Here is a 23,704-nt window from a genome sequence, read left to right on the forward strand (position 1 = left end):
CCTGCCGTCCCCCTCACCCCCTCTCCCTCATCGACCTCCTCATGCCCCTCTCTCACCCATCAACCCCTTCTATCCCAATAACCCCTCACCCCCTCTTACCCATCGACCCTTCACCCCCTATCAACCCCTTCTTTCCCATCAACCCCTCACCCCCCTCTCCCTACTCTCTCCCTTCACCCCCCTCAACCCATCAGCCCCCTCTTTTCCATCAATCCCCTCTTTTCTATCACCCCCCTCTCCCCCACAACTCCTCAACCACATCAACCCTCACCCCCCTCTTCCCATCAACCCCTCTCCCCATCAACCACCACCCCCCTCTCCCCATCAACCCCTCTCTCTATCCACCCTCACCCCCTCTCCCCATCAACCACCCTTCCCTCCTCCCCCATTAACCCTCTTCCCCATCAACCCCTCCCCCCTCTCCAATCAACCCCCCTCCCCATCAACCCCTCACCTCCCTCCCCCGTCTTTCTCCACTCCCCCATCAACCCCTCACCCCCCTCCACACTCCTCCCTTCCTCTCATTTCCTACTCACCCTCCACTCATCTCTGGCAAACACTCAACACTCAATCTTCTTTATTCTCTCATCATCCCCTTCTCTTCCTCTAATCTGTAACCCTCTTTCACCTGTTCTCTCTATTTTACCTCTATTTCTCCTTCACCTGCTGAGCCTCTATTGTCTGCTCCCTCTCTTTCCTCTCCGTTAACTCCTCTCACAGATGGTTTCTTTGACTTTACTGGTGTTCGCCCATAGTACATACACCATCTGATATTATGCTCTATCCGGTGGCTGTAGTGGTATGTTAGCCAGCTGTCCTGGGGGTGTCTGCTATTTGATGTGTCTGCAGAAATGGCAGCAGGGGTGCGGGTCAGGGAAAGATGGTTTGTTTCATTACTATCGCAGCCCTGAGTTACGGCCCTGCTAGACGTGTTACTGGATAGCCTGCTCCCCTGTCTGTGTTTGAAGTCCCGTCAGATTTAGCAGTGGGGTGTACATCCATAGGCGATGCATACGGACACTTGCTCTGACACTGCTGATGCGTTGTCCAGTGCCATCCAAACATATTCACACACACACACACACACACACACACACACACACACACACACACACACACACACACACACACACACACACACACACACACACACACACACACACACACACGAGTAGCAAGACCAGGGGCAGCCCTGCAAACTGTGCCGTAATAGAGAGAGTGTAGAATGTGGAGGGGTCAGGGACTAGGCCAGGGGTCATACATAGGCCCACCCACATGTAAACTCACTCCACTCAACTCCATACAGACAGACGTCTACAGTTTCCCAGATGCAGATTAAGCCTAGGCCTACTCATGGCCTAAAGAAACATGCCCAATAGAGAAACTCCACTGAAAGAAGATCTGGATAAACAAAATAAGTCTATAATCACTGCATGGTGGAGAAACAGACTTTATTCTACCCAAGGTGTTACACATCATCAGAGTTATTGAGACAGTCAGTGGGCAGAGCTGTCACCATAGTCTAGTCAGAGTCTAAACAGACAGTACAGCAGTTTGAATCACCTCCAGATTATCTTCACTCATTCAGAATGTTGAAATGCTCCTCTACAGTCTGAAAATAGGCTTGTTCACTGCTGCTCTCCTTGTCACACCAGCAGCCTGTCCTCTCAGCCCAGTATCCAGAAGCCTGTCCTCTCAGCCCAGTATCCAGAAGCCTGTCCTCTCAGCCCAGTATCCAGAAGCCTGTCCTCTCAGCCCAGTATCCAGAAGCCTGTCCTCTCAGCCCAGTATCCAGAAGCCTGTCCTCTCAGCCCAGTATCCAGAAGCCATCAGCAGCCTGTCCTCTCCTCTCAGCCCAGTATCCAGAAGCCTGTCCTCTCAGCCCAGTATCCAGAAGCCTGTCCTCTCAGCCCAGTATCCAGAAGCCATCAGCAGCCTGTCCTCTCCTCTCAGCCCAGTATCCAGAAGCCATCAGCAGCCTGTCCTCTCCTCTTAGCCCAGTATCCAGAAGCCATCAGCAGCCCTGGCAGGAGAGAGAGGGAGGGAGAGAGAGAGAGAGAGAGAGAGAGAGAGAGAGAGAGAGAGAGAGAGAGATAATTCCTAATAGAAGTAATTACGATCTTATATTGTAAACTCTTTTCAATGGCCAAAGTAACATGGAGTCAGATTGTATTCTACAGTTGTGAGTGAACACCAGGAGAACAACTTTGGTCTGATGCCTCCACATCAATAACTTATTCATCTGCTATCAGGCTGAATCATTTCAATACCCTTGCTATTTATAAGCAATACCTTTCAAATATTTCTAAGTCAGTGTAAATGGGTAATTTGTGACTGACTAATGATCCTTACAGTCTGTCTAATTACAGCAATTGAAAGGGATTAGTCTGTTTTCATGTCTTCAAGGCCCGTGAATACCAACCACCATTATTAGGCATTCACACTGACAGAGAACGTTACAGGAACGCTAATAAAAGTGTGTAGTTTAATTAAGGCTAACGTTTCTTCACATAATAAAGCAGCGCGCTGAAGACCGTGAGCCTGGCTCTGGAGATCTGGAGTTTTGTATTACACCCCCGCAATGTAATTAATAAGACAACAATATCGGTGCGCAGGGCCCCGTGGTTTGGAATGCCAACGGCAAACCCATGCAGCTAATGTACAAAGCCACTAATAAACAATATGGAAATAGAGGGACCCAGATGAGCCCCTGAGGGCCAGACCATTCTGATGCGTAATTACAATCACACTGTATTAATGACGACAGAACACTTATTCTCTGAAATGTGAGAAAGAACACCAAATCGTATTATATGAAGAGAGCAGACAGAGCTCAAAGCCAAGTCCTTCAGCACTTTGGGGAAACGGATCTGAATCGGAGAGAGGATACACAGTGGCCTCCCATACATCATAGACAGAAGGTCATTGCTGATATGGAGAGGCTTTGATAGCTATTATCAGGCAGCACAAACAATGAATGGTGTTGATAATAAGTGTATGAGAGTGGTCTTTGTGGGTGGGGTCTCTGTAGAGGGAGCCCCTCTGGTGTGAACAGAGCCAGGCACGATGTGGCTCCTCCCTCTGGCTGGTGTGGCCATGTAATCATTAGCTAGTGATAAGACAACAAGGAGGAAGGGAGGAGGAGAGGGAGATGTTTACTGGAACAGAGCTGGCTCTGACTGGAATATAGGAGGTGTACAGTGAATCTCAACCTAATGCTCAGGTACACTATGCATTCTCGCAGTCATTAAGATGGCAGAATTGTGATAGGAATCCTGAATGATTTCACCTTTGAGTGAAGCATTCAACACAATCACTACCCTGGCAAATATGTGAGATGTGTGAATGCATGGCATGTCAACATTATGTCGGTCATGATAGCAACAAATATTCAGTCTGCAGTCTAATGTTGTTTTCTGTGTGATTGACAGCTGCATCCGCCAGCCCTTGGAGTGCAGCCAGGCGTTAACGCCCTGCATGAGCGATCATGGGGTCCGCCCCCGAACCCGGGCTGCTGGGCCGGTGGGGCGTCCCACTACCACGACACGTTTAGGAAGTGGCAGAGGCCAGGGATTGTCTCTGGCCAGCAGGGAAGATGGAGAGACACCAGGATAGACAAAAGGAGGAGAGGATGAACGTGAGGGCTGAGGCCTCTGTCTCTTTCATTAGAGAGGAGCCGTCTAGACATGAATGTTCCACAGGAGAGCAGGGCCTCTTTTAAAGATGACTTTGAGAAAGTCTTTGCTGGGAAAATAGGGGTGGGGGTCAGTCAGTGATCAGTATAGGCACCACAATACTAAGGTGAAACTGAATGTCTAAATGAATCCACATTCATCTCAAATCACATTCTGTGACATTAGGACACAGCAATCACAATATTGTGATCGCAATGTTTTGTATACAGTTTGTGTTTTCTGGTGTCTTCCTCCACAAAATAGCAGGTGTAATGTGTGCATGTGTGAATGTGTGTGCACGCATGAGTATCTGTGCTTTGTGGTGTCCCTTCCTTTCCACAGCAGCAGCACAGGAGGTGGGGGGTGGGGAGGAGAGGGTAATGGGCCACGGCTCTATTTTGAACACGTACTTACTGGTTCTTTAATAAACCTTTGACCCCCCCATGGGGTCATATATCCCAAAACAACTGTGCAGCTCCGCCACCCACAGAGCCTGCTGCCTGGCTGTCACAGTCACAGAGATGAGAGGCTCTGTCTCACACCAACTGCACTGTACCCAATACCCTTGTGCCCTCATATAATTGTTGGTGGTATGTTTGTAAGAGGTTCTCTCCCTTTTAACCCCTGCTCCTTAGCTGAATGTACTGTATGTGCTGAATTGGACAACCATCGGCTCTCATATAAAAACGTGTGTATTTACACTCCTGCATACTGTACATGTAATGCATTGTTATACAGTGAGGCCATATTTCTTTCCCGGCGTGATCATATAGCCCCTCTGCACTGTTTATTCTATTTGTTTGCCTGATGCAGTGATTGCAGACTGTTTTGATGGTCCTGCATTGAGTCGCATTCATTACCTAAACCTGCACTGACATTTGAAATATGCACCTGCAGTGCTCCCTCTAGAATGTTACATCAGGCTCCTGTTATAAAGATACACTCAGACATGAAAAAACTTGATGGGAACATTTGTAAATCTTGCCTTGCAAATAGTGTTATGAAAATGTCTAACTAATTGCAGGATGTAATGGCCCAAATATAGACATATAAACCTATTCAGATTTGAGACATTTTTAGTTACCTCGCATAAAAGATGTGATATGCAATAACCTGGGTAGAAAGATGCTCTACAGCGTGTGACCATTTTAGATAATCCTATTCCTGAAATAAGTTATTTGTTTGTAGATGCTTCCTCTCCTTACCTGCACATTAATCCCTGTATCTAACCCTCTCTAAAACAGAGTTCACCAAAGGCAGATGGGTCACTCTTCTGTTATTTAGTTGTTGATGGAAAATGTGTTCATCCTTGTCGTCTGTTCATCCATTGAGCCCTGGCGTTGGACTGAGTAGCGGGTTGAGAGGAACAGACGGTGGCACATTTGCATGAGAAAGTGTTTATGGTCCCCTATCTCTCCCCTCTCCTCTCAGGCAGTGCATTTTGAATCAGTCTTGTTGGCTTTCTGGCCCTCTAGATGAGGGGAGGGGTCACGAGGGCAGCCTATTACAACGCCCCCTATCACTTCTATGTCACTCAGACCCTGTCACATGACCCTTTGTCAACCAGAAGGGCGACAGCCCTCTTAAGAATAATCAAATTAGTTATCAATAAGCCCCATAACTCTGGATGTAATTGGCTTTTTATGGACAGAGGAGGTGTGCAGCTGGTGGCAATGATTGAGGTGACACACACACACATAAATACACAAAGGTGTGCGAAAGAATGATGGGATGGAGAATAATGCAGTCTCTAGGGGGTACTCTCTCTTCAAACCCTCAACCAAAATTCTAATTGAATTAGCGGAGCTACATTGAGAGAACTGGGAGGGCAGTGTATTATTGAAAATTATGTGCATTATTTTGGCTCCTTTTTGGTCAAAATTGAGCTCAAAGTAGTTTAGAAAATACTTGATCGTGACATTTCCTCTACTAAAGAATTGTTTTGAATCTTTCATTTTTAATGAACACAACCAAGAATGGACCCATATGGGCACTCCACTGACATGTGTGTGAGGTATATCACCTTCACGTACGAGGTGTCCTAATCTTATATTATGTGTAAATTGCAACAAGCCTCCTAGCTGCTATCAGACAACTCACCCTTCTGAATTGTTCTTTCCCCAATATCAATTCTCCTCACCCTGCAGAATCGTTCTCCCCAGGGCTTCTAGCCACAGCCAGAGTCACAGCCACAGCGCTGCCTCGCTACATTAGCTGATCGTCCAGCACCGGGACCCGGGCCCTCCTAATGAGACGGGGGCGTGGGGCCCTGTAGCTCGTTCATCATCCCGCTCCCTCCAATCCCAAGCCCTTTTATCAGGCCCCTGTCATCTCCACCAACATTAATCAGCTGTCCGCTGAGGCACAGGCTCTGATAATGCCCTATTAGTCACCATGCTGCAGAGTCATTACGGGCCAATGAAAAGGCCAAGGAATTACATCCCCAAGACGCTCACAGAGCGCGCTCAGACAGCGCGACTGGCATGGCCCGGATATTAGTGTTAGCTAGCAACAATGGCTCAGATTCTGAGAGAGGAAAGGTCCTGCTTGGCTTGTTTGCTCTCTCACTCTCTCTGAAAAAATACTATTCGGTAATACTGAAGGGATGAGAATATTTCAAAGCATGACCAAATAGTACATTTTCTGTAAATAAAGTCTTCGACTACCAACTAAAGAACATGAACCAAAAGCTAACCCTGGACAGAGATAATTTACATCCCCATTTTATCAGACAAAACCAAACATCACAATGTATTCCAGACAAATATGTCCTTTCAGTTCCTCCTCACCCATCAGCTAGCTCCCTGCAATAACTCATTCATTATCACCATCAAGATCAACACTATGATCACTCTTAGAACATAGGTTTCCAAAGTGATTCTTCAGCTGTCCCCATAAGATAACCCTTTTTGGTTCCAGGTAGAATCCTTTTGGGATCCATGTAGAACCCTCTGTAGAAAGGGTTCTAATGGAACCCAAAAGGGTTCTACCTGCAACCAAAAAGGGTTCTCCTATGGGGACAGCCGAAGAACCCTTTTAGGTTCTAAATAGCTTTTTTTTCGAAGAGTGCATGGTTATGAATATCATCAGAGCCATGCTGAACATATCCCCACCGTCAAAATATGGTGCTTTGGATCTTAGTGGTAATTATCTGAGATATGCATTCACTTCCCTTTATGATTATCTCTGTGTATGCTTGAGTGATCTGGCATTAGAGGTAGCATAACATCCATCATGGGGAGACACAGGGAGATTAGCAGGGTTAGTCGTGTGATAGATAGCCCCTGATAGGCTAATGATAAGCTTCTTAGTGTCCATGTAGCCAGCCTGGTTCTGAGCTCCACTAACCATGCAGATGAGAGCCCATTTGTATTCATTAGACCATGGAGGTCCTGTCTCTCTCTTTCATTCTCTCTTTCTTCCCCTCGATCTATAGCCCTGTTTATACCTGGTGCTAACATGCGTCCCTTGTCCTGATCTTGTCTACATTCTGATTGTGCCCACATTTCCAGATATGTGTCTACACGTGGTATTAAAATATGTTTGTTATCCGTCCACTGTGTCTACACTGTGACCATATTTCCTGGTCCCTTCCTTTATGCAAATTATTTCATAGTTATTCTTTCAAAATATTATTTATAGATATAAACTGATGTAATCAGTCAATGGTGCCACCTGTCAATGATTTTAGAGGGCGGAATAATGATGATTTAAATAGTTTCTCTGTCCAGATCTGTCGACACTTGTAAGATATACAGACACAATGCATGTCTAACTACCTTAGGAGGTGGGTAGGATGATCTGATCACAATCAGATCACAATGTCTTTTGATTGTCTACACCGGTCTAAAATCGTGGGCCCAATCAGAATGTGGATAAGTCCAGGACAAAGGAATCAAGTTAGAACCAGCTATAAATGTGGCTTTTGTCTCTCTACCTCTCCATGAACATAAAAGGGTCAAATATCTGTGGAAATTAAATCAGCACTACAATTCTAGAAAACCTATAACACCCGAGTTCCTGGAAGATACAAAAAAATCTGTGTTTAAATTGACCAGGTAGACTTTCCTGAGAGACGTTGTTGCCGTCAGTGTCAAAACGCAGCCTTTAAGTCTAGACTGACTGAGACTATCTCTTCTCTGGCCTTGGAGATGAATGGTGTGCATCTGACAGCTCAGCTTGTTCTGAGGGCTGATAGCATCTCCACACCGGCCCAGGCCCTGAGGTGAGGTGAGTCTAGCCTTATACTACAGTATGTCAAGCTGCTGCTGTGACACTGAACAGAGTGCTGGCCGCAGGCAACGAGTCCAGTCATGTGCCACAGGCAGGTGGACACACCCCTGTTTCTGTAAAGTGTATCTACTACCTGTAATGGTTCCTGTGATCCAGAATCGTTAAGCTTTTAGAACAGCTGGAAGAGAACTGAGCCATAGACAAAAGAGGGAAAGGACTGTGATATTTCTCTCTGCACTACATGCTGCCAATGTTCATTGTTGATATTGTTGCTGAGAGTAAACCAGGAAACATGTTGGCCAATTAACCAGCTGTGTTGTCATTCAGACAGTAGGCAACAGGTTAGATGACGTGTGATATTCTAATTAGTCCAGCAGGGTATTACAACATGATGGTTCCAAACAGTTACCTCTGAAGGCAGGCAAGGCACAAACACACACTTTCTGTCAGTAGATCTCTTTCCTAATGACAGCAAGGCACAAACACACACTTTCTGTCAGTAGATCTCTTTCCTAATGACAGCAAGGCACAAACACACACTTTCTGTCAGTAGATCTCTTTCCTAATGACAGCAAGGCACAAACACACACTTTCTGTCAGTAGATCTCTTTCCTAATGACAGCAAGGCACAAACACACACTTTCTGTCAGTAGATCTCTTTCCTAATGACAGCAAGGCACAAACACACACTACTGTTATGGCTAGGTCCCTTTCTTCATGGAAGCAACAGAGAAGAGCACCCAACTAGCAACTTTTTTAGAAGAAGTGAGCAGGTTATTTATAATTTCATCGACACAGCCAATCCCAGCCAGGTGATTTATGGGACATCAACAGCTCAGGATGTGGAGTCATCTGCAGACAGAGGAAAGGTGTTTATCTGCTGCTGTCTGGATGAAGGGGAGGGAGGACAAGACACTCGACTTGGCTGTAACCGTCCGGTGTGATCTTTAATATACACCCTTCTGACAGCTTGGGTCTGTCCTCCAGACCTACTCTGATGAGGCCAAGAGATCAGTGTGAACTGAAGTCCCAGATTTCAACAAGCTTGTTGCTGCTGACTTACACTTTACACTCCACCTGTTGTGTCAAAAGGCCACTAAATGAGTGAAATAAAGATCTGTCTCACTTTGTCTCTTTCTATGAAAATTCATGACAACTGAAACAAATCGTCTTCCTCAAAGCAAATTTAGTCAGATGCCAGTATGAGGCAACGTTACCTTGTGACCTGAAATCCTATGGAGAAGAGACCTCTATCTATCGCTGTGTCTGTGCAGTGTCAGGGTGTGTGATGGATGGCATTAGTCAGGACCTCTGTGGAGGCGAACAAGAGGTCTGTCATTACCACGGGACCAGGAAGGGATTACTACGCCTGAATTACCTGCACTGATAAGGACAGAAGGATGAGCCACAGACATCCTCCACTCTGACCCTGTTCCCCCGTACAAACATTTGATGTACAACATATTGGGGTTGTGTCTGTCTCTGTAATTGGAGTCAAATACAAGATCCAAAAGTTCACAAATAACACAGACAGACACCGTAGATTAATCTCCGAACCCCAACATACTAAATTAGCCAAATACCCACAACCAAATAGTGAGCACAGAAAACACACACTCTACTCGCATCACTGGATCAAAAAGCAGAGATGAGTTGCAATGTGAATGCCACGACAGATGTACGTGACGCACTAGAGAAGCGATGCAAGACAAACAGGCCAACATGGGTACAGAGAAGCGCCACGGGGAAATGGTGCTCTAATTATACCATCCAATGGTTCCCGGCGAAGGATGGCCTGCCTGTGTTTCTCTGCCTGCTGCTGTGCCGTGAGCCGCCGTTCAGCAGCACAGTCATACACCTTGGGAGGAGACAGACACCCACCGTCTGCCACCTCGGTATGTGTGAATGCTCCGTCGCCCGTCCTCCCCCACCTCGTCCTCCCCCCACTGTCGCCCCTCTTTCCCCCAATGTCGCCCGTCCTCCCCACCTTGCATGGGATACGTCTACTGAGATAATTCGTCTTTATTGCAGATGAGAGAGTGTGGTGCTAACAGCCAGTCAGCTCAGCAGACTATCTTTCATGTAGTGCTCAATATTGTGGCACCAACCAACCACACTTATCTTTGGCGTTGCTTTAACGCAGTGTAGTGTTGCAAGGTGGTAAGGTTTTGTTTCTAAGTTTGTGTTTGTACACTGAACAAAATATAACCGAAACATGTAAAGTGTTGGTCCCATGTTTTATGAACTGAAATTAAAGATCCCAGAAATGTTCCAAAAGAACAAATAGCTTATTTCTCTCAAATTTTGGGCACAAATTTGATTACATCCCTGTTAATGAGCATTTCTCCTTTGTCAAGATAATCTATCCCCCTGGCAGGTGTGGCATGTCAATAAATTGATTAAACAGCATGATCATTACACAGGTGCACCTTGTGCTGGGGACAATAATTGGCCACTCTAAAATGTGCAGTTTTGTCACACAACACAATGCCACAGATGTCTCAAGTTTTATGGGCACGTGCAATTTGCATGCTGACAGCAGGAATGTCCACCAGAGCTGTTAAAAGATAATTTAATATTAATTTCTCTACAATAAGCCGCCTCCAATGTGGTACGTCCAACCGGCCTCACAACCGCAGCCCACGTGTAACCACGTCAGCCCAGAACCTCCACATCCGGCTTTCTTACCTGCGGGATCGTCTGAGACCACCTGGATAGCTGATGAAACTATGGGTTTGCACAACCAAAGAATTTCTGCACAAACTGTCTCAGGGAAGTTGATTTGCGTCCTCACCAGAGTCTTGACCCGACCGCAGTTCGGCATCGAAACTGACTTCAGTGGGCAAATGCTCACCTTCGATGGCCACTGGGATGCTAGAGAAGTGTCCACAGATGAATCCCGGTTTCATCTGTACTGGGCAGATGGCAGACAGAGCGTATGGCGTCGTTTGGGTGAGCGGTTTCTAATGTCAACGTTGTGAACAGAGTGCCTCATGGTGGCGGTGAGGTTATGGTATAGGGAAGCATAAGCTACGGACAATGAACACAATTGCATTTTATCGAGGAGGCCCATTGTCATGCCATTCATCCACCACCATCAACTCATTTTTCAGCATGATAATGCACAGCCCCATGTAGCAAAGATCTGTACACAATTCCTTGAAGCTGAAAATCTCCTAGTCTTTCCATGGCCTGCATACTCACTTCACTCATTGAGGATGTTCTGGATCAACGTATACGACAGCGTGCTCCAGTTCCCAATAATATCCAGCAACTTCGCACGGCCATTGAAAAGGAGTGGGACAACATTCCACAGGTCACAATCAACAGCCTGACCAACTTTATGCGAAGGAGATATGTTGCGCTGCATGAGGCAAGTGGTGGTCACACCAGATACTGACGGATTTTCTGATCCACGCCCCTAACTTTTTTTTAAGGTATATGTGACCAACAAGTTAATATCTTTATTCCCAGTCATGAAATCCATAGACTAGAGGCTAATGAATTTCTTTCAATTGACTAATTTCCTTATACGAACTGTAACTCAGTAAAATCTTTGAAATTGTTTCATATTGTGCTTTTATTTTTGTTCGGTGTATTTAGCTGCTCTTTGATCAAAATAACTGTCTTTGTTTTGTCTGCTTGTAGTTTATGTTATGTCTGTGTTTCAGTTGTTGTGTCTATGTTATTTGTTTGGTACATATTTAACCCATATTCAAACGCAACCCAAGCATCTTTGGTGTGAGAAAATCTACATGTCCCTCTCAACCTGATATTCTACCTCACACACGTCTACAAAGAGCTCTTGACCTACCTCTGAACAGTAAATCTAATGAAAGGCAATGGCACTGCGATCAAGGGCTGGTTTCACAGCTGCTTTTGGCTCGAGTTCTATGTTCTTTGAACCACAACCACCAAAGGACGCTGGGTATTAGACTAAACACACACACAGTCCCCAAAGAATTGCTGGCAGTTTTGAGTTTTTCATATATTTTCTCTCCACATGAGTGAGGGGCACGGCAAAGGAATTCTACCCCAGAACTTTTATTGATTCTGAGCACAGTCTATTAGAGCGCCCCTCTAGTCTTAACATTGAGTGCACTTGAACCAACACTGGATGGCACTGCAGTTTTTCATTATTTGATATCCAGCTAGATGTGATTGTGAAATTCTCTCCAACTATTCTCAGTAGTCGAAAGGAGTCGTAACCACACAGATCTGATACCATATGAGAAAACATACAAAAAAAAGTACAAGAAAAAAAAACTATTTTTACCAGGTGATATTGTATGCATAGGTATTTAAACAAACAGTATGTCTCACTAAAGCCCAATGACCATATAAATGGACAAAGTCATCGATCACATGACACCATTCATTGCTGTGTGAAGACTTAATAGCGCATTAAAGCCAACAGGAGGTGGGCCGAAGCCGAAACACATGAACCCCATCGAGGGAGGATCTGATTTTTTGTATATGACAGTAGAACATTCTTAGGATTATTGGCACCTTCAATTCTTGCACGTCTTCTCATAAAACATATATTTGAATACTCTGTCCGCTCAGATAAATTTGCAGATTTTGCTAACCTTGGAACCAATCATCACGAGGGGTATGTACGGTGGTTCTGAAGGCAGCCAAAGGTCTGCTTCTATCTACGATGTAAGCACGAGCTGCTGTCTGATGAAGAGGAACAGATATAGCTAGCTCCGAAAGACTGAAATAAGATGAATATATTTTTTAGAGTGCACTGGAAATATGCAGCATGATTTACGAATTGTCTTTATCGTAAAAAGAGGTGACATGCTAGCTAGTATAGTTAGCTAACTAGCAACATTACTAAGGTTGCTGTGTTCTAAGTTAGGAGTCATTTTACAGCTTGTATTGATGGTATCACATTTCTATAGCTAAATAGTTAGATTACAAATAAAAAATACCTGATAGCAGTTTGTCGGACGGAGATCTCTTTCAAGATGTCACCAGCTGTCTACTACCTTAGATATGGACAAGGGACAGATCGAAATTTACTGGGGGTGATTTGCTGGTCCAACTCAAGGTGTCGTAAAAACAATTATCACCACCCTCACCAAGGAAAACATTTTTTTCACCCTCCCCCTCATAGAATTAACTCAAAATAATGTTTACGACCAAATATAACAATAACTACTGACCCTTTGTTTAGAAACGTGGATATCAACTTTGCAACTTCAGCATGCTTTTGTAGCACAGTCGATGCCACACAGGGCCACGGGCCAGAAGGTTGGGGGTTCGCCGACCACCATAAACGAGCTCACTCTCCCTGCCTCTTTCATTCCACTACAATCAGAGCTGGCTGCAGACAATGATCAGCTTGGGGGAAATCAGATTTTCAACATTTTGATGCCATATTTATAATTATGTAAAATATATGCAACTCATTATCCACCAACAGATTTCTGTGCCAATGCACCACACAACCAATAAACAAAGCATACCAATTTCGGGCACTTCACTATCATGGTATATCATGGTTTCAACATCACAATAAATAGACCATGTAAATCTGGACAAACAGAAAATACATCCCTCCCTACCTTGTAGGCTTACCCAGTATAGAAGGCTTGGCTTGACCATCTCCGAATGTCATTAAATGTGTGTGTTTTGTAACAGATGTCTCTTCCCATTCATCAATTGGCCACTGCAGAGTTTGGATTGATTGATTGATATTATTTGCCAAATAAAAAAATACATAGTGTACAGTATATACACAAAGATTTGTTTAAGTGACCGGGATTGCACAATAAGGTTGGGGACTTATTTCCATTGTGATCCCTGTTTTTTACATAAATACATATACAATTACATAAATAGACACATTACAGAGATAGAGACAGAAAAATGCTCAAGCTCCAGATGAGTATGAGGGGAGAGTGTAAGTACAATTCTTACAAGCTTTTTTGGTTTGTAACTTATTCTTTAGATGTTTGGGGCTGCTGGTGAACCATGGTGTGCAGACATAATCAAAGTGACACTGGACTAGCACACTAGCTGGGTTTCCATCCATTTGGTGTCAGATTTTCATGTGAATATTCTGAAATCTTCAAATAAACTAAATTAGTTTCCTTTCTGAAAATGTAGTGCCGAAAAACATGGCAGGGAAGATTTTCATATACAAGACATTTGAGAAATTTACCAGACATCCATATGCATTCAGATCCAACCGCGCTCAGCCAGCTCTATCAATAAATGGATACTGGCCAAATTAGCCACATTTACGTGTCCTTAAAACAGCCTATAACACATTACAAAAAACAAGTCCTTGTGTTTCGATGTGAAGCATATGCAACACTTTATAGCTTATTTTTGTAATATTTTTTTAGGCTACTTTCCTAAAACAATAATTGTCAATCTCAAGGTTCAGTTGTCAGATATTTGAGCACTAAATGTATCAGGGCATTACATGCATAGGCCTATAGGCTTAGGTGTCCACTGTATGATATTAACATTTTAATAAATATAAACTCAGAAAAAAAGAAACATACCTTTTTCAGGACCCTGTCTTTCAAAGATAATTAGTAAAAATCCAAATAACTTCACAGATCTTCGTTGTAAAGGGTGTAAACACTGTTTCCCATGCCTGTTCAATGAACCATAAACAATTAACGAACATTCACCTGTGGAACGGTCGTTAAGACACGAACAGCTTGCGGATGGTAGGTAATTTAAGGTCACAGTTATGAAAACTTAGCACACTAAAGAGGCCTTTCTACTGACTGAAAAACACCAACAGAGAGATGCCCAGGGTCCCTGCTCATCTGTGTGAACGTGCCTTAGGCATGCTGCAAGGAGGCATAAGGACTGCAGATGTGGCCAGAGCAATGAATTGCAATGTCCGTACTGTGAAATGCCTAAGACAGCGCTACAGGGAGACAAGATGGACAGCTAATCGTCCTCACAGTGACAGACCACGTGTAACAACACCTGCACAGGATCGGTACATCCAAACATCACACCTGCGGGACAGGTACAGGATGGCAACAACAACTGCCCGAGTTACACCAGGAACGCACAATCCCTTCATCAGTGCTCAGACTGTCCACGATAGGCTGAGAGAGGCTGGACTGAGGGCTTGTAGGCCTGTTGTAAGGCAGGTCTTCACCAGATATCACCAGCAACAATGTCGCCTATGGGCAGAAACTCACCGTCGCTTGACCCGACAGGACTGGCAAAAAGTGCTCTTCACTGATGAGTCGCGGTTTTGTCTCACCAGGTGTGATGATCGGATTTGCGTTTATCGTCGAAGGAATGAGCATTACACCGAGGCCTGTACTCTGGAGCGGGATCAATTTGGAGGTGGAGTGTCCTTCATGGTCTGGGGCGGTGTGTCACAGCATCATCGGACTGAGCTTGTTGTCATTGTGATCTCAATCCCATTGAGCACGTCTGGGACCTGTTGGATCAGAGGGTGAGGGCTAGGGCCATTCCCCCCCAGAAATGTCCGAGAACTTGCAGTTGCCTTCGTGGAAGAGTGGGGTAACATCTCACAGCAAGAACTGGCAAATCTGATGCAGTCCATGAGGAGGAGATGCACTGCAGTACTTAAAAACCTGTTTGGGATAGGGGGCAGCATTTTCACGTTCAGATGAAAAGTGTGCCCAGAGTAAACTTCCTGCTACTCAGGCCCAGAAGCTAATATATGCATATTGTTAGTATTGGGTAGAAAACACTCTGAAGTTTCTAAAACTGTTGGAATGGTGTCTGTGAGTATAACATAACTCATATGGCAGGTGAAAACCTGAGAAAAGTCCAACCAGGAAGCAGGAAATCTGAGGTTTGTAGTTTTTCAACTCATTGCCTATCGAATATACAGTGTCTATGGGGTCATATTGCACTTCCTAATGCTTCCACTAGATGTCAACAGTCTTTAGAACATTGTTTGAGGCTTCTACTGTGAAGTGGGGGCGAATGAGCTGATCATGTGCGCACAAGTGAGAGCAACCTGCATTCAATTGCATTTCTAAAGACAATGGAATTCTCCGGTTGGAACATTATTGAAGATTTATGTTAAAACATCCTAAAGATTGATTCTATACATCGTTTGACATGTTTCTACGAACTGTAATATAACTTTTGGAACTTTTCATCTGAACTTTCGCTTGGATTTGTCCGCGCTTCGTGAGTTTGGATTTACGCGCTAACAAAGGAGGTATTTGGACATAAATTATGGACTTTATCGAACAAAACAAACATTTATTGTGAAACTGGGATTCCTGGGAGGTCATTCTGATGAAGATCAAAGGTAAGTGAATATTTATAATGCTATTTCTGACTTTTACTGACTCCACAACATGGCGGGTATCTGCATGGCTTGTTTTTGTGTCTGAGCGCCATACTCAGATTATTGCATGGTTTGCTTTTTCCGAAACACTTAAAAAATCTGACACAGCGGTGGCATTAAGGAGAAGTATTTCTATAATTCTGTGCATAATACTTGTATCTTTTATCAAAGTTTATGAGTATTTCTGTAAATTGATGTGGCTCTCTGAAAATTCAGCGGATGTTTTCAAGGCACAACATTACTGACCATAAAGCGCCAATGTAAACTGAGATTTTTGGATATAAATATGAACTTTATCGAACAGAACATACATGTATTGTGTAACATGAAGTCCTATGAGTGCCATCTGATGAAAATCAAAGGTTAGTGATTAATTCTCTCTATTTCTGCTTTTTGTGACTCCTCTCTTTGGCTGGAAAATGGCTGTATGTGTTTTTGTGACTAGGCTCTGACCTAACATAATCATATGCTTTCGCTGTAAAGCCTTTTTGAAATCGGACATGATGGGTAGATTAACAAAAGTTAGGCTTTAATTTGGTATATTGCACTTGTGAATGTATGAAAGTTTCATGTTTAAAAAAAATATTTTTGAATTTCGCGCTCTGCTTTTCAGCGCAATGTTGTCGAGGGGTTCCGCTAGCCGTAAGAAGTTTTAATGCAGCTGGTGGCCAAACCAGATACTGACTTGCTTTTGATTTTGACCCCCCCCCCATTTCCATTTCTGATAGTCACATGTCTTTGGAATTTGTTCCGTTTATGTCTGTTGTTGAATCTTCTGTTCATACAAATATTTACACGTTAAGTTTGTTGAAAATAAACGCAGTCGACAGTGAGGACAATTATTTTTTGGCCTATATAAAAGGAAGAGAAGCTTATGCCTAACCCCAGAGATAAAGATATTCCCGTGGCATGCTATGACACCGACATGCATTTTTTTTAAATGTCAGATGGCTACTGCAACTGCTGTACAGATATAGACAAGAGGCTAAATTGTACATTTTATATCAGAATACTTTGTATAAAGTTAAGGATTATATTGTTAGATTATAGGAGGAACTTTGGTAGGCCTGAAACAGTCACAGATCTTCGTTGTAAATCTTCGTTGTAAAGGGTGTAAACACTGTTTCCCATGCCTGTTCAATGAACCATAAACAATTAACGAACATTCACCTGTGGAACGGTCGTTAAGACACGAACAGCTTGCGGATGGTAGGTAATTTAAGGTCACAGTTATGAAAACTTAGCACACTAAAGAGGCCTTTCTACTGACTGAAAAACACCAACAGAGAGATGCCCAGGGTCCCTGCTCATCTGTGTGAACGTGCCTTAGGCATGCTGCAAGGAGGCATAAGGACTGCAGATGTGGCCAGAGCAATGAATTGCAATGTCCGTACTGTGAAATGCCTAAGACAGCGCTACAGGGAGACAAGATGGACAGCTAATCGTCCTCACAGTGGCAGACCACGTGTAACAACACCTGCACAGGATCGGTACATCCAAACATCACACCTGCGGGACAGGTACAGGATGGCAACAACAACTGCCCGAGTTACACCAGGAACGCACAATCCCTTCATCAGTGCTCAGACTGTCCACGATAGGCTGAGAGAGGCTGGACTGAGGGCTTGTAGGCCTGTTGTAAGGCAGGTCTTCACCAGATATCACCAGCAACAATGTCGCCTATGGGCAGAAACTCACCGTCGCTTGACCCGACAGGACTGGCAAAAAGTGCTCTTCACTGATGAGTCGCGGTTTTGTCTCACCAGGTGTGATGATCGGATTTGCGTTTATCGTCGAAGGAATGAGCATTACACCGAGGCCTGTACTCTGGAGCGGGATCAATTTGGAGGTGGAGTGTCCTTCATGGTCTGGGGCGGTGTGTCACAGCATCATCGGACTGAGCTTGTTGTCATTGTGATCTCAATCCCATTGAGCACGTCTGGGACCTGTTGGATCAGAGGGTGAGGGCTAGGGCCATTCCCCCCCAGAAATGTCCGAGAACTTGCAGTTGCCTTCGTGGAAGAGTGGGGTAACATCTCACAGCAAGAACTGGCAAATCTGATGCAGTCCATGAGGAGGAGATGCACTGCAGTACTTAAAAACCTGTTTGGGATAGGGGGCAGCATTTTCACGTTCAGATGAAAAGTGTGCCCAGAGTAAACTTCCTGCTACTCAGGCCCAGAAGCTAATATATGCATATTGTTAGTATTGGGTAGAAAACACTCTGAAGTTTCTAAAACTGTTGGAATGGTGTCTGTGAGTATAACATAACTCATATGGCAGGTGAAAACCTGAGAAAAGTCCAACCAGGAAGCAGGAAATCTGAGGTTTGTAGTTTTTCAACTCATTGCCTATCGAATATACAGTGTCTATGGGGTCATATTGCACTTCCTAATGCTTCCACTAGATGTCAACAGTCTTTAGAACATTGTTTGAGGCTTCTACTGTGAAGTGGGGGCGAATGAGCTGATCATGTGCGCACAAGTGAGAGCAACCTGCATTCAATTGCATTTCTAAAGACAATGGAATTCTCCGGTTGGAACATTATTGAAGATTTATGTTAAAACATCCTAAAGATTGATTCTATACATCGTTTGACATGTTTCTACGAACTGTAATATAACTTTTGGAACTTTTCATCTGAACTTTCGCTTGGATTTGTCCGCGCTTCGTGAGTTTGGATTTACGCGCTAACAAAGGAGGTATTTGGACATAAATTATGGACTTTATCGAACAAAACAAACATTTATTGTGAAACTGGGATTCCTGGGAGGTCATTCTGATGAAGATCAAAGGTAAGTGAATATTTATAATGCTATTTCTGACTTTTACTGACTCCACAACATGGCGGGTATCTGCATGGCTTGTTTTTGTGTCTGAGCGCCATACTCAGATTATTGCATGGTTTGCTTTTTCCGAAACACTTAAAAAATCTGACACAGCGGTGGCATTAAGGAGAAGTATTTCTATAATTCTGTGCATAATACTTGTATCTTTTATCAAAGTTTATGAGTATTTCTGTAAATTGATGTGGCTCTCTGAAAATTCAGCGGATGTTTTCAAGGCACAACATTACTGACCATAAAGCGCCAATGTAAACTGAGATTTTTGGATATAAATATGAACTTTATCGAACAGAACATACATGTATTGTGTAACATGAAGTCCTATGAGTGCCATCTGATGAAAATCAAAGGTTAGTGATTAATTCTCTCTATTTCTGCTTTTTGTGACTCCTCTCTTTGGCTGGAAAATGGCTGTATGTGTTTTTGTGACTAGGCTCTGACCTAACATAATCATATGCTTTCGCTGTAAAGCCTTTTTGAAATCGGACATGATGGGTAGATTAACAAAAGTTAGGCTTTAATTTGGTATATTGCACTTGTGAATGTATGAAAGTTTCATGTTTAAAAAAAATATTTTTGAATTTCGCGCTCTGCTTTTCAGCGCAATGTTGTCGAGGGGTTCCGCTAGCCGTAAGAAGTTTTAATGCAGCTGGTGGCCAAACCAGATACTGACTTGCTTTTGATTTTGACCCCCCCCCATTTCCATTTCTGATAGTCACATGTCTTTGGAATTTGTTCCGTTTATGTCTGTTGTTGAATCTTCTGTTCATACAAATATTTACACGTTAAGTTTGTTGAAAATAAACGCAGTCGACAGTGAGGACAATTATTTTTTGGCCTATATAAAAGGAAGAGAAGCTTATGCCTAACCCCAGAGATAAAGATATTCCCGTGGCATGCTATGACACCGACATGCATTTTTTTTAAATGTCAGATGGCTACTGCAACTGCTGTACAGATATAGACAAGAGGCTAAATTGTACATTTTATATCAGAATACTTTGTATAAAGTTAAGGATTATATTGTTAGATTATAGGAGGAACTTTGGTAGGCCTGAAACAGTCTTCCTCACCTCAAGTTCAACTGTCAGAGTCAGTTGGAGCGCCAGGGCACACTGCCTTCTCTTAGACCTGCAGTAGCTAAAGCTTAATAGTCACACCATACCAAATGTTTCTAAACTTTTAGGGTAATATCAAAAATTAGTCAAGGCATTGTTATAGGGAAAATACAAGCAGAGCAAATGTAAACCAGGGAAAAAAATACTTAGAAAACAGCTCCTCTTTTGACAGAGATTGAGCTCGAAGATTGAAGCAAATAGCTTTCTACTGCCCACCACCTGCAAATGAAGTCAGTTAAGATTGCATTTCATGGAGACATGACATGCACAGTTTGTTCTACTCCAGTCTAGCTCAGTGCTGCTCCCTCTCATTGAGTATCTCAAATTGAAGGCCAACCAGGGTACTACTGCAGGCTTCCAATAGCAACTAAATTAGCCTGAATTAAAAAATAATTATCCTTAACTTCTGTGTGCAATTTTAAAATAGTCGGTTCAAGAACATACTTCTGGTGTATTAGATGCAATTGACACTACGATGGTCTTAGAATATACATTTTTTTACACAAATATTGCCATTTTTTCCATTCACTATAATTTGGGGAGATCTGGTTTTCTGCTAATGTCAAAGGCTGGTCAAGAGCAGCTTTGACTAGACACAGTTCAGTACCATTGATAAGACTACACCACCCTAGGTTTAGACCAAGAGCATAGGGAGCTCAAATAAACACTTCTACCAATTGGCTACACAGGTTCTTTCGGTTTGAGTTTGAACAGAAGAACATGAAAGGAGGATCAGAGGCATGCTACAGTTCAGTTTGTTTTGTTTTATCTCCCAATTTCAGCTTCCATACCCACTTTAGGATTAGCACAAATGGAGGATGGATAACAAATACAAACATTTATATCAAACAAAACAGGTTTCAGTGCATGTGGAGCATTGTAACATTATCTTTAGCTTAAATTATTATTTCATCAAGGTAATACTTCTCTTAGCAAAACCCTCAGCTTCCAACCCTCTGTCACAGCTTTAATCAACATCACTTCCCTCTAACCTGCACCTTCCCCTGGACAGCCAGGCTTCAAACAAGGGATATAAACAGCCAAACACATTGCTCCATGAAACAATCAATTAGGAACACTCAATTAGGGCAAAATCATGCACAGTAATTAAGGGCATTCATCACACCTGGGACACTTACAATGCCTTCAGTACAACGGTCGGTCTTGAACTTCCGTGGCTTCAATGAGAGGGGGTAGTTGTTCTCCCCTTACAAAACATTAGCTCTCTGCATCTATGATGTCACCATAGTGTCATGAACTTAACATTCTCTTTGACAGGTTAGTATTATGACTTTACGTAATCTAGTAGGGGTCAAGGACATACAGCTCTGTTATGGCTATTCTATGTCCACTGACTGACTTGTCTGATGGATGTGGCAAAAAACTTGAATAAGTATCTGCCTAAATGAGGCAAAGTGGTTGGCAAAGAGTTATAAGCGTTGATAGGTAATGATGTTGAAGAGAATGACAGTGAACGTGTTGACCTGAAATGTCTGTTAGATCAGTGTAAATATGTTGAGGCGAACTTGGCCAGTTTATGTCCCTAATGAGCTTATCTTCTGTAACTGATGAGAGTTTCTTTCAAGGTTCGTTTGAAGGGTGCAGAGTGACACATGATCCCATCTCTTTCTCCAACGTTAACTCCATCTTGTCTTCATATTTATTTTACTCTGTATGGGCAAAACTCTGGCATTGCTCTTCATCTGGGGTGTCAGACATGAGTCTGCTGTGAATATGAAAAAAAATGTCCCTAATTTTTCAGCAAACGTATTTTTTCTGCCTAAGTACTCCTACATGGCCAAAGTTCCTGGGCCAAATCACTTTGAGCATGGTGTCTATGAAAACCAGGCATACAGTGGAATCTAAGCCTCCACAGCTTCTGAATAACAGAAAGATATTATAGGGACATGTCTGCATTTCTGGTGTCAGGGCATCGGGTATCTAAACATTGCCAGAGTTCATTTGGACTAACATTGTGTCATGTGACATATTTTTCATAATGTACAGCAGACCACTGCAAAAGAATATGGTCCAAAAAGGATTTTGTTCCATATAAAATACATTTTCTCTGTATTCTTCTAGGAATATAGGCATGGACATTGATACGCCTTTCACTTTTAAAAAATGTATGTGTTTGATTTATGGTAAATGTAAAACAGCTTCTAAGATTGAGCAATGAGGTGGTGCTGAGTTGAGTTCTGCATTACTGAGCTGATATTTTGTGTTCAATGGTATGCCTGTGATAGTGAGAAAGGGAAGAGGCAAAACTACATTGGCACACATAATTCTGTCAGATTACTGGTGACAGGGATGTAAATAGTTCTCAAACCTTCAAGAGCATGTGACCTTCATATCACTAACACTCTGACACTCCATGTACGGTAACCACGTCTCAGATTATACCGGACAGTCCCGCGTTTTGGCCCTTTGTCTTGCGTCCTGCAACCAAACAATAATATCCACTATTTTATCAACAAATTTAAACACCACTAATTTAGAAAATAAAGGTTGATTTGGCCGTTATTTCAGTCCGACCTGTCTCTTGCAGTCACATTGCGCTTATGAAAACATATACACTACCGTTCAAAAGTTTGGGGTCACTTAGAAATGTCGTTTTTGAAAGAAAATCAATTTGTCCATTAAAATAACATAAATTTATCAGAAATAGTGGAGGCATTGTTAATGCTGGAAACGGCTGATTTTTTATGTAATATCTACATAGGCATACAGAGGTCCATTATCAGCAACCATCACACCTGTGTTCCAATGGCACGTTGTGTTAGCTAATCCAAGTTTATAATTTTAAAAGGCTAATTGATCATTAGAAAACAATTATGCAATTATGTTAGCACAGCTGAAAACTGTTGTCCTGATTAAATAAGCAGTATCTGGAGCTTCAACATTTGTGGGCTTGATTACGACTCAAAATGGCCGGAAACAAATAACTTTCTTCTGAAACATGTCAGTCTATAATTGTTCTGAGACATGAAGGCTATTCCATGCGAGAAATTGCCAAGAAACTTTTCCTTTGCAACTCTGCCTAGAAGGCCAGCATCCTGGAGTCGCCTCTTCACTGTTGACGTTAAGACTGGTGTTTTGCAGGTATTATTTAATGAGGTGCTTGTTTCTCAAACTAGACACTAATGTACTTGTCCTCTTGCTCAACACCGGGGCCTCCCACTCCTCTAGAGCCAGTTTGCGCTGTTCTGTGAAGGGAGTAGATCTTACAGCGTTGTATGAGATCTTCAGTTTCTTGGCAATTACGCACTTAGTGTAACAGTTTAACTTTCGTCCGGCCCCTCGCCCTGACCTGGGCTTGAATCAGGGACCCTCTGCACACATCAACAACAGTCACCCACGAAGCATCGTTACCCATCGGACCACATAAGCCACGGCAGATCAAGGGGAACAACTGCTTCAGGTCTCAGAGCGAGTGACGTCACCGATTGAAACGCTATTAGCGCGCACCACCGCTAACTAGCTAGCCACTTCACATCGGTTACAATAGCCTTCATT

General features: G+C 43.2%; 1 long non-coding RNA gene across 1 annotated transcript in view; it reads right to left on the bottom strand.

Annotated features, from left to right (window-relative positions):
• Nucleotides 1-1,436: 1,436 nt before the first annotated feature.
• The window catches only part of LOC116355341 (uncharacterized), a 40,079-nt gene continuing 17,811 nt past the window's right edge, over nt 1,437-23,704 (bottom strand). The window contains exon 2 of the long non-coding RNA XR_004204373.1: nt 1,437-2,023. This is a non-coding gene — a long non-coding RNA (uncharacterized LOC116355341). The remainder of the gene's footprint in view (nt 2,024-23,704) is intronic.

The sequence above is a fragment of the Oncorhynchus kisutch genome, linkage group LG2 (genome assembly GCF_002021735.2).
Source record: "Oncorhynchus kisutch isolate 150728-3 linkage group LG2, Okis_V2, whole genome shotgun sequence".
In the NCBI taxonomy this organism is placed as follows: Eukaryota; Metazoa; Chordata; class Actinopteri; order Salmoniformes; family Salmonidae; genus Oncorhynchus; species Oncorhynchus kisutch.